Source organism: Chiloscyllium plagiosum, unplaced genomic scaffold (genome assembly GCF_037043375.1).
Source record: "Chiloscyllium plagiosum isolate Xiang-an unplaced genomic scaffold, Cpla_swu_hap1 HiC_scaffold_149, whole genome shotgun sequence".
Taxonomy (NCBI): Eukaryota; Metazoa; Chordata; class Chondrichthyes; order Orectolobiformes; family Hemiscylliidae; genus Chiloscyllium; species Chiloscyllium plagiosum.
Window position 1 is genome coordinate 114,902 of NW_028270288.1, and position 12,599 is coordinate 127,500.

The following is a 12,599-nucleotide window of genomic DNA, read 5'->3' on the forward strand; positions in this document are numbered from 1 at the left end:
ATTCTAAGTGTCGTTGGTTACTGATTTGTACTGCCTCAAAAAAATTCTAAGTGTTCTTGGTTACTGATTTGTACTGACTGGAAAAAATTCTAAGTGTCACTGGTTACTGATTTGTACTGAGCCTAAAAAATTCTAAGTGTCACTGGTTACTGATTTGTACTGCCTCAAAAAAATTCTAAGTGTCGTCGGTTACTGATTTGTAACCACCGGGTCAAATCCGGCCGGGCTAGCCGGCCCCGAGCACTCAAAGTCGGTATGAGCAGTCAAGTTCGCTCCCATCACAGTTTGGACCCTAAAAAAAGTCTAAGTGTCACTGGTTACTGATTTGTACTGAGCCTAAAAAATTCTAAGTGTCACTGGTTACTGATTTGTACTGCCTCAAAAAAATTCTAAGTGTCGTTGGTTACTGATTTGTAACCACCGGGTCAAATCCGGCCGGGCTAGCCGGCCTCGAGCACTCAAAGTCGGTATGAGCAGTCAAGTTCGCTCCCATCACAGTTTGAACCCTAAAAATTCTAAGTGTCACTGGTTACTGATTTGTACTGAGCCTAAAAAATTCTAAGTGTCACTGGTTACTGATTTGTACTGACTCTAAAAAATTCTAAGTGTCGTTGGTTACTGATTTGTAACCACCGGGTCAAATCCGGCCGGGCTAGCCGGCCCCGAGCACTCAAAGTCGGTATGAGCAGTCAGGTTCGCTCCCATCACAGTTTGGACCACTTGCCGACTTGGGAAATGCACGAAAATCGGCCCCAACGCGGGGGCCGGTCCGCTCTCAAAGTCGAGACCTTCGGCTGAACCACCGGGTCAAATCCGGCCGGGCTAGCCGGCCTCGAGCACTCAAAGTCGGTATGAGCAGTCAAGTTCGCTCCCATCACAGTTTGGACCACTTGCCGACTTGGGAAATGCACGAAAATCGGCCCGAACGCGGGGGCCGGTCCGCTCTCAAAGTCGAGACCTTCGGCTGAACCACCGGGTCAAATCCGGCTGGGCTAGCCGCCCCCGAGCGCTCAAAGTCGGTATGAGCAGTCAAGTTCGGTCCCATCACAGTCTGGACCACTTGCCGACGTTGGAAATGCACGAAATTCACCCTGAACGCGGGGGCCGGTCCGCTCCCGAAGGCGGGACACTCACCCTAAGCCTGGCCCCACCGCCGGCCAACACACCCTTCAAAATCACACCCATCCGACAATGCTACTCAAAAAGGATCCAAATTCAGAAACACCCCCTTCAAAAGGCACTCCGTCCCCGGCCACACTACCGGGGCATGCTCCCCTGGGCGATAATTAAGCCCCCACGACTAATTGAAGCCAACCACAGCCGCAACTCGAAAGGAGAAGTCAGTAACCAATTCAAAAATGCACTTGGTTACTGACTTCTACAGACTCAAAAAAATTCTAAGTGTCGTCGGTTACTGATTTGTACTGAGCCTAAAAAATTCTAAGTGTCACTGGTTACTGATTTGTACTGCCTCGAAAAAATTCTAAGTGTCACTGGTTACTGATTTGTAACCACCGGGTCAAATCCGGCTGGGCTAGCCGGCCTCGAGCACTCAAAGTCGGTATGAGCAGTCAAGTTCGCGCCCATCACAGTTTGGACCCTAAAAAATCTAAGTGTCACTGGTTACTGATTTGTACTGACTCAAAAAAATTCTAAGTGTCACTGGTTACTGATTTGTACTGACTGGAAAAAATTCTAAGTGTCGTTGGTTACTGATTTGTACTGCATCAAAAAAATTCTGAGTGTCACTGGTTACTGATTTGTACTGACTCTAAAAAATTCTAAGTGTCCTTGGTTACTGATTTGTACTGCATCAAAAAAATTCTAAGTGTCGTTGGTTACTGATTTGTACTGCATCAAAAAAATTCTAAGTGTCACTGGTTACTGATTTGTACTGACTCAAAAAAATTCTAAGTGTCGTTGGTTACTGATTTGTACTGCCTCAAAAAAATTCTAAGTGTTCTTGGTTACTGATTTGTACTGACTGGAAAAAATTCTAAGTGTCACTGGTTACTGATTTGTACTGAGCCTAAAAAATTCTAAGTGTCACTGGTTACTGATTTGTACTGCCTCAAAAAAATTCTAAGTGTCGTCGGTTACTGATTTGTAACCACCGGGTCAAATCCGGCCGGGCTAGCCGGCCCCGAGCACTCAAAGTCGGTATGAGCAGTCAAGTTCGCTCCCATCACAGTTTGGACCCTAAAAAAAGTCTAAGTGTCACTGGTTACTGATTTGTACTGAGCCTAAAAAATTCTAAGTGTCACTGGTTACTGATTTGTACTGCCTCAAAAAAATTCTAAGTGTCGTTGGTTACTGATTTGTAACCACCGGGTCAAATCCGGCCGGGCTAGCCGGCCTCGAGCACTCAAAGTCGGTATGAGCAGTCAAGTTCGCTCCCATCACAGTTTGAACCCTAAAAAATCTAAGTGTCACTGGTTACTGATTTGTACTGAGCCTAAAAAATTCTAAGTGTCGTTGGTTACTGATTTGTACTGACTCTAAAAAATTCTAAGTGTCGTTGGTTACTGATTTGTAACCACCGGGTCAAATCCGGCCGGGCTAGCCGGCCCCGAGCACTCAAAGTCGGTATGAGCAGTCAGGTTCGCTCCCATCACAGTTTGGACCACTTGCCGACTTGGGAAATGCACGAAAATCGGCCCCAACGCGGGGGCCGGTCCGCTCTCAAAGTCGAGACCTTCGGCTGAACCACCGGGTCAAATCCGGCCGGGCTAGCCGGCCTCGAGCACTCAAAGTCGGTATGAGCAGTCAAGTTCGCTCCCATCACAGTTTGGACCACTTGCCGACTTGGGAAATGCACGAAAATCGGCCCGAACGCGGGGGCCGGTCCGCTCTCAAAGTCGAGACCTTCGGCTGAACCACCGGGTCAAATCCGGCTGGGCTAGCCGCCCCCGAGCGCTCAAAGTCGGTATGAGCAGTCAAGTTCGGTCCCATCACAGTCTGGACCACTTGCCGACGTTGGAAATGCACGAAATTCACCCTGAACGCGGGGGCCGGTCCGCTCCCGAAGGCGGGACACTCACCCTAAGCCTGGCCCCACCGCCGGCCAACACACCCTTCAAAATCACACCCATCCGACAATGCTACTCAAAAAGGATCCAAATTCAGAAACACCCCCTTCAAAAGGCACTCCGTCCCCGGCCACACTACCGGGGCATGCTCCCCTGGGCGATAATTAAGCCCCCACGACTAATTGAAGCCAACCACAGCCGCAACTCGAAAGGAGAAGTCAGTAACCAATTCAAAAATGCACTTGGTTACTGACTTCTACAGACTCAAAAAAATTCTAAGTGTCGTCGGTTACTGATTTGTACTGAGCCTAAAAAATTCTAAGTGTCACTGGTTACTGATTTGTACTGCCTCGAAAAAATTCTAAGTGTCACTGGTTACTGATTTGTAACCACCGGGTCAAATCCGGCTGGGCTAGCCGGCCCCGAGCACTCAAAGTCGGTATGAGCAGTCAAGTTCGCGCCCATCACAGTTTGGACCCTAAAAAATCTAAGTGTCACTGGTTACTGATTTGTACTGACTCAAAAAAATTCTAAGTGTCACTGGTTACTGATTTGTACTGACTGGAAAAAATTCTAAGTGTCGTTGGTTACTGATTTGTACTGCATCAAAAAAATTCTGAGTGTCACTGGTTACTGATTTGTACTGACTCTAAAAAATTCTAAGTGTCCTTGGTTACTGATTTGTACTGCATCAAAAAAATTCTAAGTGTCGTTGGTTACTGATTTGTACTGCATCAAAAAAATTCTAAGTGTCACTGGTTACTGATTTGTACTGACTCAAAAAAATTCTAAGTGTCGTTGGTTACTGATTTGTACTGCCTCAAAAAAATTCTAAGTGTTCTTGGTTACTGATTTGTACTGACTGGAAAAAATTCTAAGTGTCACTGGTTACTGATTTGTACTGAGCCTAAAAAATTCTAAGTGTCACTGGTTACTGATTTGTACTGCCTCAAAAAAATTCTAAGTGTCGTCGGTTACTGATTTGTAACCACCGGGTCAAATCCGGCCGGGCTAGCCGGCCCCGAGCACTCAAAGTCGGTATGAGCAGTCAAGTTCGCTCCCATCACAGTTTGGACCCTAAAAAAAGTCTAAGTGTCACTGGTTACTGATTTGTACTGAGCCTAAAAAATTCTAAGTGTCACTGGTTACTGATTTGTACTGCCTCAAAAAAATTCTAAGTGTCGTTGGTTACTGATTTGTAACCACCGGGTCAAATCCGGCCGGGCTAGCCGGCCTCGAGCACTCAAAGTCGGTATGAGCAGTCAAGTTCGCTCCCATCACAGTTTGAACCCTAAAAAATCTAAGTGTCACTGGTTACTGATTTGTACTGAGCCTAAAAAATTCTAAGTGTCACTGGTTACTGATTTGTACTGACTCTAAAAAATTCTAAGTGTCGTTGGTTACTGATTTGTAACCACCGGGTCAAATCCGGCCGGGCTAGCCGGCCCCGAGCACTCAAAGTCGGTATGAGCAGTCAGGTTCGCTCCCATCACAGTTTGGACCACTTGCCGACTTGGGAAATGCACGAAAATCGGCCCCAACGCGGGGGCCGGTCCGCTCTCAAAGTCGAGACCTTCGGCTGAACCACCGGGTCAAATCCGGCCGGGCTAGCCGGCCTCGAGCACTCAAAGTCGGTATGAGCAGTCAAGTTCGCTCCCATCACAGTTTGGACCACTTGCCGACTTGGGAAATGCACGAAAATCGGCCCGAACGCGGGGGCCGGTCCGCTCTCAAAGTCGAGACCTTCGGCTGAACCACCGGGTCAAATCCGGCTGGGCTAGCCGCCCCCGAGCGCTCAAAGTCGGTATGAGCAGTCAAGTTCGGTCCCATCACAGTCTGGACCACTTGCCGACGTTGGAAATGCACGAAATTCACCCTGAACGCGGGGGCCGGTCCGCTCCCGAAGGCGGGACACTCACCCTAAGCCTGGCCCCACCGCCGGCCAACACACCCTTCAAAATCACACCCATCCGACAATGCTACTCAAAAAGGATCCAAATTCAGAAACACCCCCTTCAAAAGGCACTCCGTCCCCGGCCACACTACCGGGGCATGCTCCCCTGGGCGATAATTAAGCCCCCACGACTAATTGAAGCCAACCACAGCCGCAACTCGAAAGGAGAAGTCAGTAACCAATTCAAAAATGCACTTGGTTACTGACTTCTACAGACTCAAAAAAATTCTAAGTGTCGTCGGTTACTGATTTGTACTGAGCCTAAAAAATTCTAAGTGTCACTGGTTACTGATTTGTACTGCCTCGAAAAAATTCTAAGTGTCACTGGTTACTGATTTGTAACCACCGGGTCAAATCCGGCTGGGCTAGCCGGCCTCGAGCACTCAAAGTCGGTATGAGCAGTCAAGTTCGCGCCCATCACAGTTTGGACCCTAAAAAATCTAAGTGTCACTGGTTACTGATTTGTACTGACTCAAAAAAATTCTAAGTGTCACTGGTTACTGATTTGTACTGACTGGAAAAAATTCTAAGTGTCGTTGGTTACTGATTTGTACTGCATCAAAAAAATTCTGAGTGTCACTGGTTACTGATTTGTACTGACTCTAAAAAATTCTAAGTGTCCTTGGTTACTGATTTGTACTGCATCAAAAAAATTCTAAGTGTCGTTGGTTACTGATTTGTACTGCATCAAAAAAATTCTAAGTGTCACTGGTTACTGATTTGTACTGACTCAAAAAAATTCTAAGTGTCGTTGGTTACTGATTTGTACTGCCTCAAAAAAATTCTAAGTGTTCTTGGTTACTGATTTGTACTGACTGGAAAAAATTCTAAGTGTCACTGGTTACTGATTTGTACTGAGCCTAAAAAATTCTAAGTGTCACTGGTTACTGATTTGTACTGCCTCAAAAAAATTCTAAGTGTCGTCGGTTACTGATTTGTAACCACCGGGTCAAATCCGGCCGGGCTAGCCGGCCCCGAGCACTCAAAGTCGGTATGAGCAGTCAAGTTCGCTCCCATCACAGTTTGGACCCTAAAAAAAGTCTAAGTGTCACTGGTTACTGATTTGTACTGAGCCTAAAAAATTCTAAGTGTCACTGGTTACTGATTTGTACTGCCTCAAAAAATTCTAAGTGTCGTTGGTTACTGATTTGTAACCACCGGGTCAAATCCGGCCGGGCTAGCCGGCCTCGAGCACTCAAAGTCGGTATGAGCAGTCAAGTTCGCTCCCATCACAGTTTGAACCCTAAAAATTCTAAGTGTCACTGGTTACTGATTTGTACTGAGCCTAAAAAATTCTAAGTGTCACTGGTTACTGATTTGTACTGACTCTAAAAAATTCTAAGTGTCGTTGGTTACTGATTTGTAACCACCGGGTCAAATCCGGCCGGGCTAGCCGGCCCCGAGCACTCAAAGTCGGTATGAGCAGTCAGGTTCGCTCCCATCACAGTTTGGACCACTTGCCGACTTGGGAAATGCACGAAAATCGGCCCCAACGCGGGGGCCGGTCCGCTCTCAAAGTCGAGACCTTCGGCTGAACCACCGGGTCAAATCCGGCCGGGCTAGCCGGCCTCGAGCACTCAAAGTCGGTATGAGCAGTCAAGTTCGCGCCCATCACAGTTTGGACCACTTGCCGACTTGGGAAATGCACGAAAATCGGCCCGAACGCGGGGGCCGGTCCGCTCTCAAAGTCGAGACCTTCGGCTGAACCACCGGGTCAAATCCGGCTGGGCTAGCCGCCCCCGAGCGCTCAAAGTCGGTATGAGCAGTCAAGTTCGGTCCCATCACAGTCTGGACCACTTGCCGACGTTGGAAATGCACGAAATTCACCCTGAACGCGGGGGCCGGTCCGCTCCCGAAGGCGGGACACTCACCCTAAGCCTGGCCCCACCGCCGGCCAACACACCCTTCAAAATCACACCCATCCGACAATGCTACTCAAAAAGGATCCAAATTCAGAAACACCCCCTTCAAAAGGCACTCCGTCCCCGGCCACACTACCGGGGCATGCTCCCCTGGGCGATAATTAAGCCCCCACGACTAATTGAAGCCAACCACAGCCGCAACTCGAAAGGAGAAGTCAGTAACCAATTCAAAAATGCACTTGGTTACTGACTTCTACAGACTCAAAAAAATTCTAAGTGTCGTCGGTTACTGATTTGTACTGAGCCTAAAAAATTCTAAGTGTCACTGGTTACTGATTTGTACTGCCTCGAAAAAATTCTAAGTGTCACTGGTTACTGATTTGTAACCACCGGGTCAAATCCGGCTGGGCTAGCCGGCCTCGAGCACTCAAAGTCGGTATGAGCAGTCAAGTTCGCGCCCATCACAGTTTGGACCCTAAAAAATCTAAGTGTCACTGGTTACTGATTTGTACTGACTCAAAAAAATTCTAAGTGTCACTGGTTACTGATTTGTACTGACTGGAAAAAATTCTAAGTGTCGTTGGTTACTGATTTGTACTGCATCAAAAAAATTCTGAGTGTCACTGGTTACTGATTTGTACTGACTCTAAAAAATTCTAAGTGTCCTTGGTTACTGATTTGTACTGCATCAAAAAAATTCTAAGTGTCGTTGGTTACTGATTTGTACTGCATCAAAAAAATTCTAAGTGTCACTGGTTACTGATTTGTACTGACTCAAAAAAATTCTAAGTGTCGTTGGTTACTGATTTGTACTGCCTCAAAAAAATTCTAAGTGTTCTTGGTTACTGATTTGTACTGCATCAAAAAAATTCTAAGTGTCACTGGTTACTGATTTGTACTGACTGGAAAAAATTCTAAGTGTCGTTGGTTACTGATTTGTACTGCATCAAAAAAATTCTGAGTGTCACTGGTTACTGATTTGTACTGACTCTAAAAAATTCTAAGTGTCCTTGGTTACTGATTTGTACTGCATCAAAAAAATTCTAAGTGTCGTTGGTTACTGATTTGTACTGCATCAAAAAAATTCTAAGTGTCACTGGTTACTGATTTGTACTGACTGGAAAAAATTCTAAGTGTCGTTGGTTACTGATTTGTACTGCATCAAAAAAATTCTAAGTGTCACTGGTTACTGATTTGTACTGACTCTAAAAAATTCTAAGTGTCCTTGGTTACTGATTTGTACTGCATCAAAAAAATTCTAAGTGTCGTTGGTTACTGATTTGTACTGCATCAAAAAAATTCTAAGTGTCACTGGTTACTGATTTGTACTGCATCAAAAAAATTCTAAGTGTCGTTGGTTACTGATTTGTACTGCCTCAAAAAAATTCTAAGTGTTCTTGGTTACTGATTTGTACTGACTGGAAAAAATTCTAAGTGTCACTGGTTACTGATTTGTACTGAGCCTAAAAAATTCTAAGTGTCACTGGTTACTGATTTGTACTGCCTCAAAAAAATTCCAAGTGTCGTCGGTTACTGATTTGTAACCACCGGGTCAAATCCGGCCGGGCTAGCCGGCCCCGAGCACTCAAAGTCGGTATGAGCAGTCAAGTTCGCTCCCATCACAGTTTGGACCCTAAAAAAAGTCTAAGTGTCACTGGTTACTGATTTGTACTGAGCCTAAAAAATTCTAAGTGTCCTTGGTTACTGATTTGTACTGACTGGAAAAAATTCTAAGTGTCACTGGTTACTGATTTGTAACCACCGGGTCAAATCCGGCCGGGCTAGCCGGCCCCGAGCACTCAAAGTCGGTATGAGCAGTCAAGTTCGCTCCCATCACAGTTTGGACCCTAAAAAAATTCTAAGTGTCACTGGTTACTGATTTGTAACCACCGGGTCAAATCCGGCCGGGCTAGCCGGCCCCGAGCACTCAAAGTCGGTATGAGCAGTCAAGTTCGCTCCCATCACAGTTTGGACCCTAAAAAATCTAAGTGTCACTGGTTACTGATTTGTACTGACTCAAAAAAATTCTAAGTGTCACTGGTTACTGATTTGTACTGACTGGAAAAAATTCTAAGTGTCGTTGGTTACTGATTTGTACTGCATCAAAAAAATTCTGAGTGTCACTGGTTACTGATTTGTACTGACTCTAAAAAATTCTAAGTGTCCTTGGTTACTGATTTGTACTGCATCAAAAAAATTCTAAGTGTCGTTGGTTACTGATTTGTACTGCATCAAAAAAATTCTAAGTGTCACTGGTTACTGATTTGTACTGACTCAAAAAAATTCTAAGTGTCGTTGGTTACTGATTTGTACTGCCTCAAAAAAATTCTAAGTGTTCTTGGTTACTGATTTGTACTGACTGGAAAAAATTCTAAGTGTCACTGGTTACTGATTTGTACTGAGCCTAAAAAATTCTAAGTGTCACTGGTTACTGATTTGTACTGCCTCAAAAAAATTCTAAGTGTCGTCGGTTACTGATTTGTAACCACCGGGTCAAATCCGGCCGGGCTAGCCGGCCCCGAGCACTCAAAGTCGGTATGAGCAGTCAAGTTCGCTCCCATCACAGTTTGGACCCTAAAAAAAGTCTAAGTGTCACTGGTTACTGATTTGTACTGAGCCTAAAAAATTCTAAGTGTCACTGGTTACTGATTTGTACTGCCTCAAAAAAATTCTAAGTGTCGTTGGTTACTGATTTGTAACCACCGGGTCAAATCCGGCCGGGCTAGCCGGCCTCGAGCACTCAAAGTCGGTATGAGCAGTCAAGTTCGCTCCCATCACAGTTTGAACCCTAAAAATTCTAAGTGTCACTGGTTACTGATTTGTACTGAGCCTAAAAAATTCTAAGTGTCACTGGTTACTGATTTGTACTGACTCTAAAAAATTCTAAGTGTCGTCGGTTACTGATTTGTAACCACCGGGTCAAATCCGGCCGGGCTAGCCGGCCTCGAGCACTCAAAGTCGGTATGAGCAGTCAAGTTCGCTCCCATCACAGTCTGGACCACTTGCCGACGTTGGAAATGCACGAAATTCACCCTGAACGCGGGGGCCGGTCCGCTCCCGAAGGCGGGACACTCACCCTAAGCCTGGCCCCACCGCCGGCCAACACACCCTTCAAAATCACACCCATCCGACAATGCTACTCAAAAAGGATCCAAATTCAGAAACACCCCCTTCAAAAGGCACTCCGTCCCCGGCCACACTACCGGGGCATGCTCCCCTGGGCGATAATTAAGCCCCCACGACTAATTGAAGCCAACCACAGCCGCAACTCGAAAGGAGAAGTCAGTAACCAATTCAAAAATGCACTTGGTTACTGACTTCTACAGACTCAAAAAAATTCTAAGTGTCGTCGGTTACTGATTTGTACTGAGCCTAAAAAATTCTAAGTGTCGTTGGTTACTGATTTGTACTGCCTCGAAAAAATTCTAAGTGTCACTGGTTACTGATTTGTACTGACTGGAAAAAATTCTAAGTGTCACTGGTTACTGATTTGTACTGAGCCTAAAAAATTCTAAGTGTCGTTGGTTACTGATTTGTACTGCCTCGAAAAAATTCTAAGTGTCGTTGGTTACTGATTTGTACTGCCTCGAAAAAATTCTAAGTGTCGTTGGTTACTGATTTGTACTGACTGAATAAAATTCTAAGTGTCACTGGTTACTGATTTGTACTGCCTCAAACAAATTCTAAGTGTCACTGGTTACTGATTTGTACTGACTCTAAAAAATTCTAAGTGTCCTTGGTTACTGATTTGTACTGCATCAAAAAAATTCTAAGTGTCGTTGGTTACTGATTTGTACTGCATCAAAAAAATTCTAAGTGTCACTGGTTACTGATTTGTACTGACTCTAAAAAATTCTAAGTGTCACTGGTTACTGATTTGTACTGAGCCTAAAAAATTCTAAGTGTCGTTGGTTACTGATTTGTACTGCCTCGAAAAAATTCTAAGTGTCACTGGTTACTGATTTGTACTGACTGGAAAAAATTCTAAGTGTCGTTGGTTACTGATTTGTACTGACTGAATAAAATTCTAAGTGTCACTGGTTACTGATTTGTACTGCCTCAAAAAAATTCTAAGTGTCACTGGTTACTGATTTGTACTGACTGGAAAAAATTCTAAGTGTCGTTGGTTACTGATTTGTACTGAGCCTAAAAAATTCTAAGTGTCACTGGTTACTGATTTGTACTGAGCCTAAAAAATTCTAAGTGTCCTTGGTTACTGATTTGTACTGACTGGAAAAAATTCTAAGTGTCGTTGGTTACTGATTTGTACTGCATCAAAAAAATTCTAAGTGTCGTTGGTTACTGATTTGTACTGCATCAAAAAAATTCTAAGTGTCACTGGTTACTGATTTGTACTGACTCTAAAAAATTCTAAGTGTCCTTGGTTACTGATTTGTACTGCATCAAAAAAATTCTAAGTGTCGTTGGTTACTGATTTGTACTGCATCAAAAAAATTCTAAGTGTCACTGGTTACTGATTTGTACTGACTCTAAAAAATTCTAAGTGTCACTGGTTACTGATTTGTACTGAGCCTAAAAAATTCTAAGTGTCGTTGGTTACTGATTTGTACTGCCTCGAAAAAATTCTAAGTGTCACTGGTTACTGATTTGTACTGACTGGAAAAAATTCTAAGTGTCGTTGGTTACTGATTTGTACTGACTGAATAAAATTCTAAGTGTCACTGGTTACTGATTTGTACTGCCTCAAAAAAATTCTAAGTGTCACTGGTTACTGATTTGTACTGACTGGAAAAAATTCTAAGTGTCGTTGGTTACTGATTTGTACTGAGCCTAAAAAATTCTAAGTGTCACTGGTTACTGATTTGTACTGAGCCTAAAAAATTCTAAGTGTCCTTGGTTACTGATTTGTACTGACTGGAAAAAATTCTAAGTGTCGTTGGTTACTGATTTGTACTGCATCAAAAAAATTCTAAGTGTCACTGGTTACTGATTTGTACTGAGCCTAAAAAATTCTAAGTGTCACTGGTTACTGATTTGTACTGAGCCTAAAAAATTCTAAGTGTCCTTGGTTACTGATTTGTACTGACTGGAAAAAATTCTAAGTGTCGTTGGTTACTGATTTGTACTGCATCAAAAAAATTCTAAGTGTCACTGGTTACTGATTTGTACTGACTCAAAAAAATTCTAAGTGTCGTTGGTTACTGATTTGTACTGCCTCGAAAAAATTCTAAGTGTCACTGGTTACTGATTTGTAACCACCGGGTCAAATCCGGCTGGGCTAGCCGGCCTCGAGCACTCAAAGTCGGTATGAGCAGTCAAGTTCGCTCCCATCACAGTTTGGACCCTAAAAATTCTAAGTGTCGTTGGTTACTGATTTGTACTGACTGGAAAAAATTCTAAGTGTCGTTGGTTACTGATTTGTACTGACTGGAAAAAATTCTAAGTGTCACTGGTTACTGATTTGTACTGAGCCTAAAAAATTCTAAGTGTCGTTGGTTACTGATTTGTACTGCCTCGAAAAAATTCTAAGTGTCGTTGGTTACTGATTTGTACTGCCTCGAAAAAATTCTAAGTGTCGTTGGTTACTGATTTGTACTGACTGAATAAAATTCTAAGTGTCACTGGTTACTGATTTGTACTGCCTCAAACAAATTCTAAGTGTCACTGGTTACTGATTTGTACTGACTCTAAAAAATTCTAAGTGTCCTTGGTTACTGATTTGTACTGCATCAAAAAAATTCTAAGTGTCGTTGGTTACTGATTTGTACTGCATCAAAAAAATTCTAAGTGTCA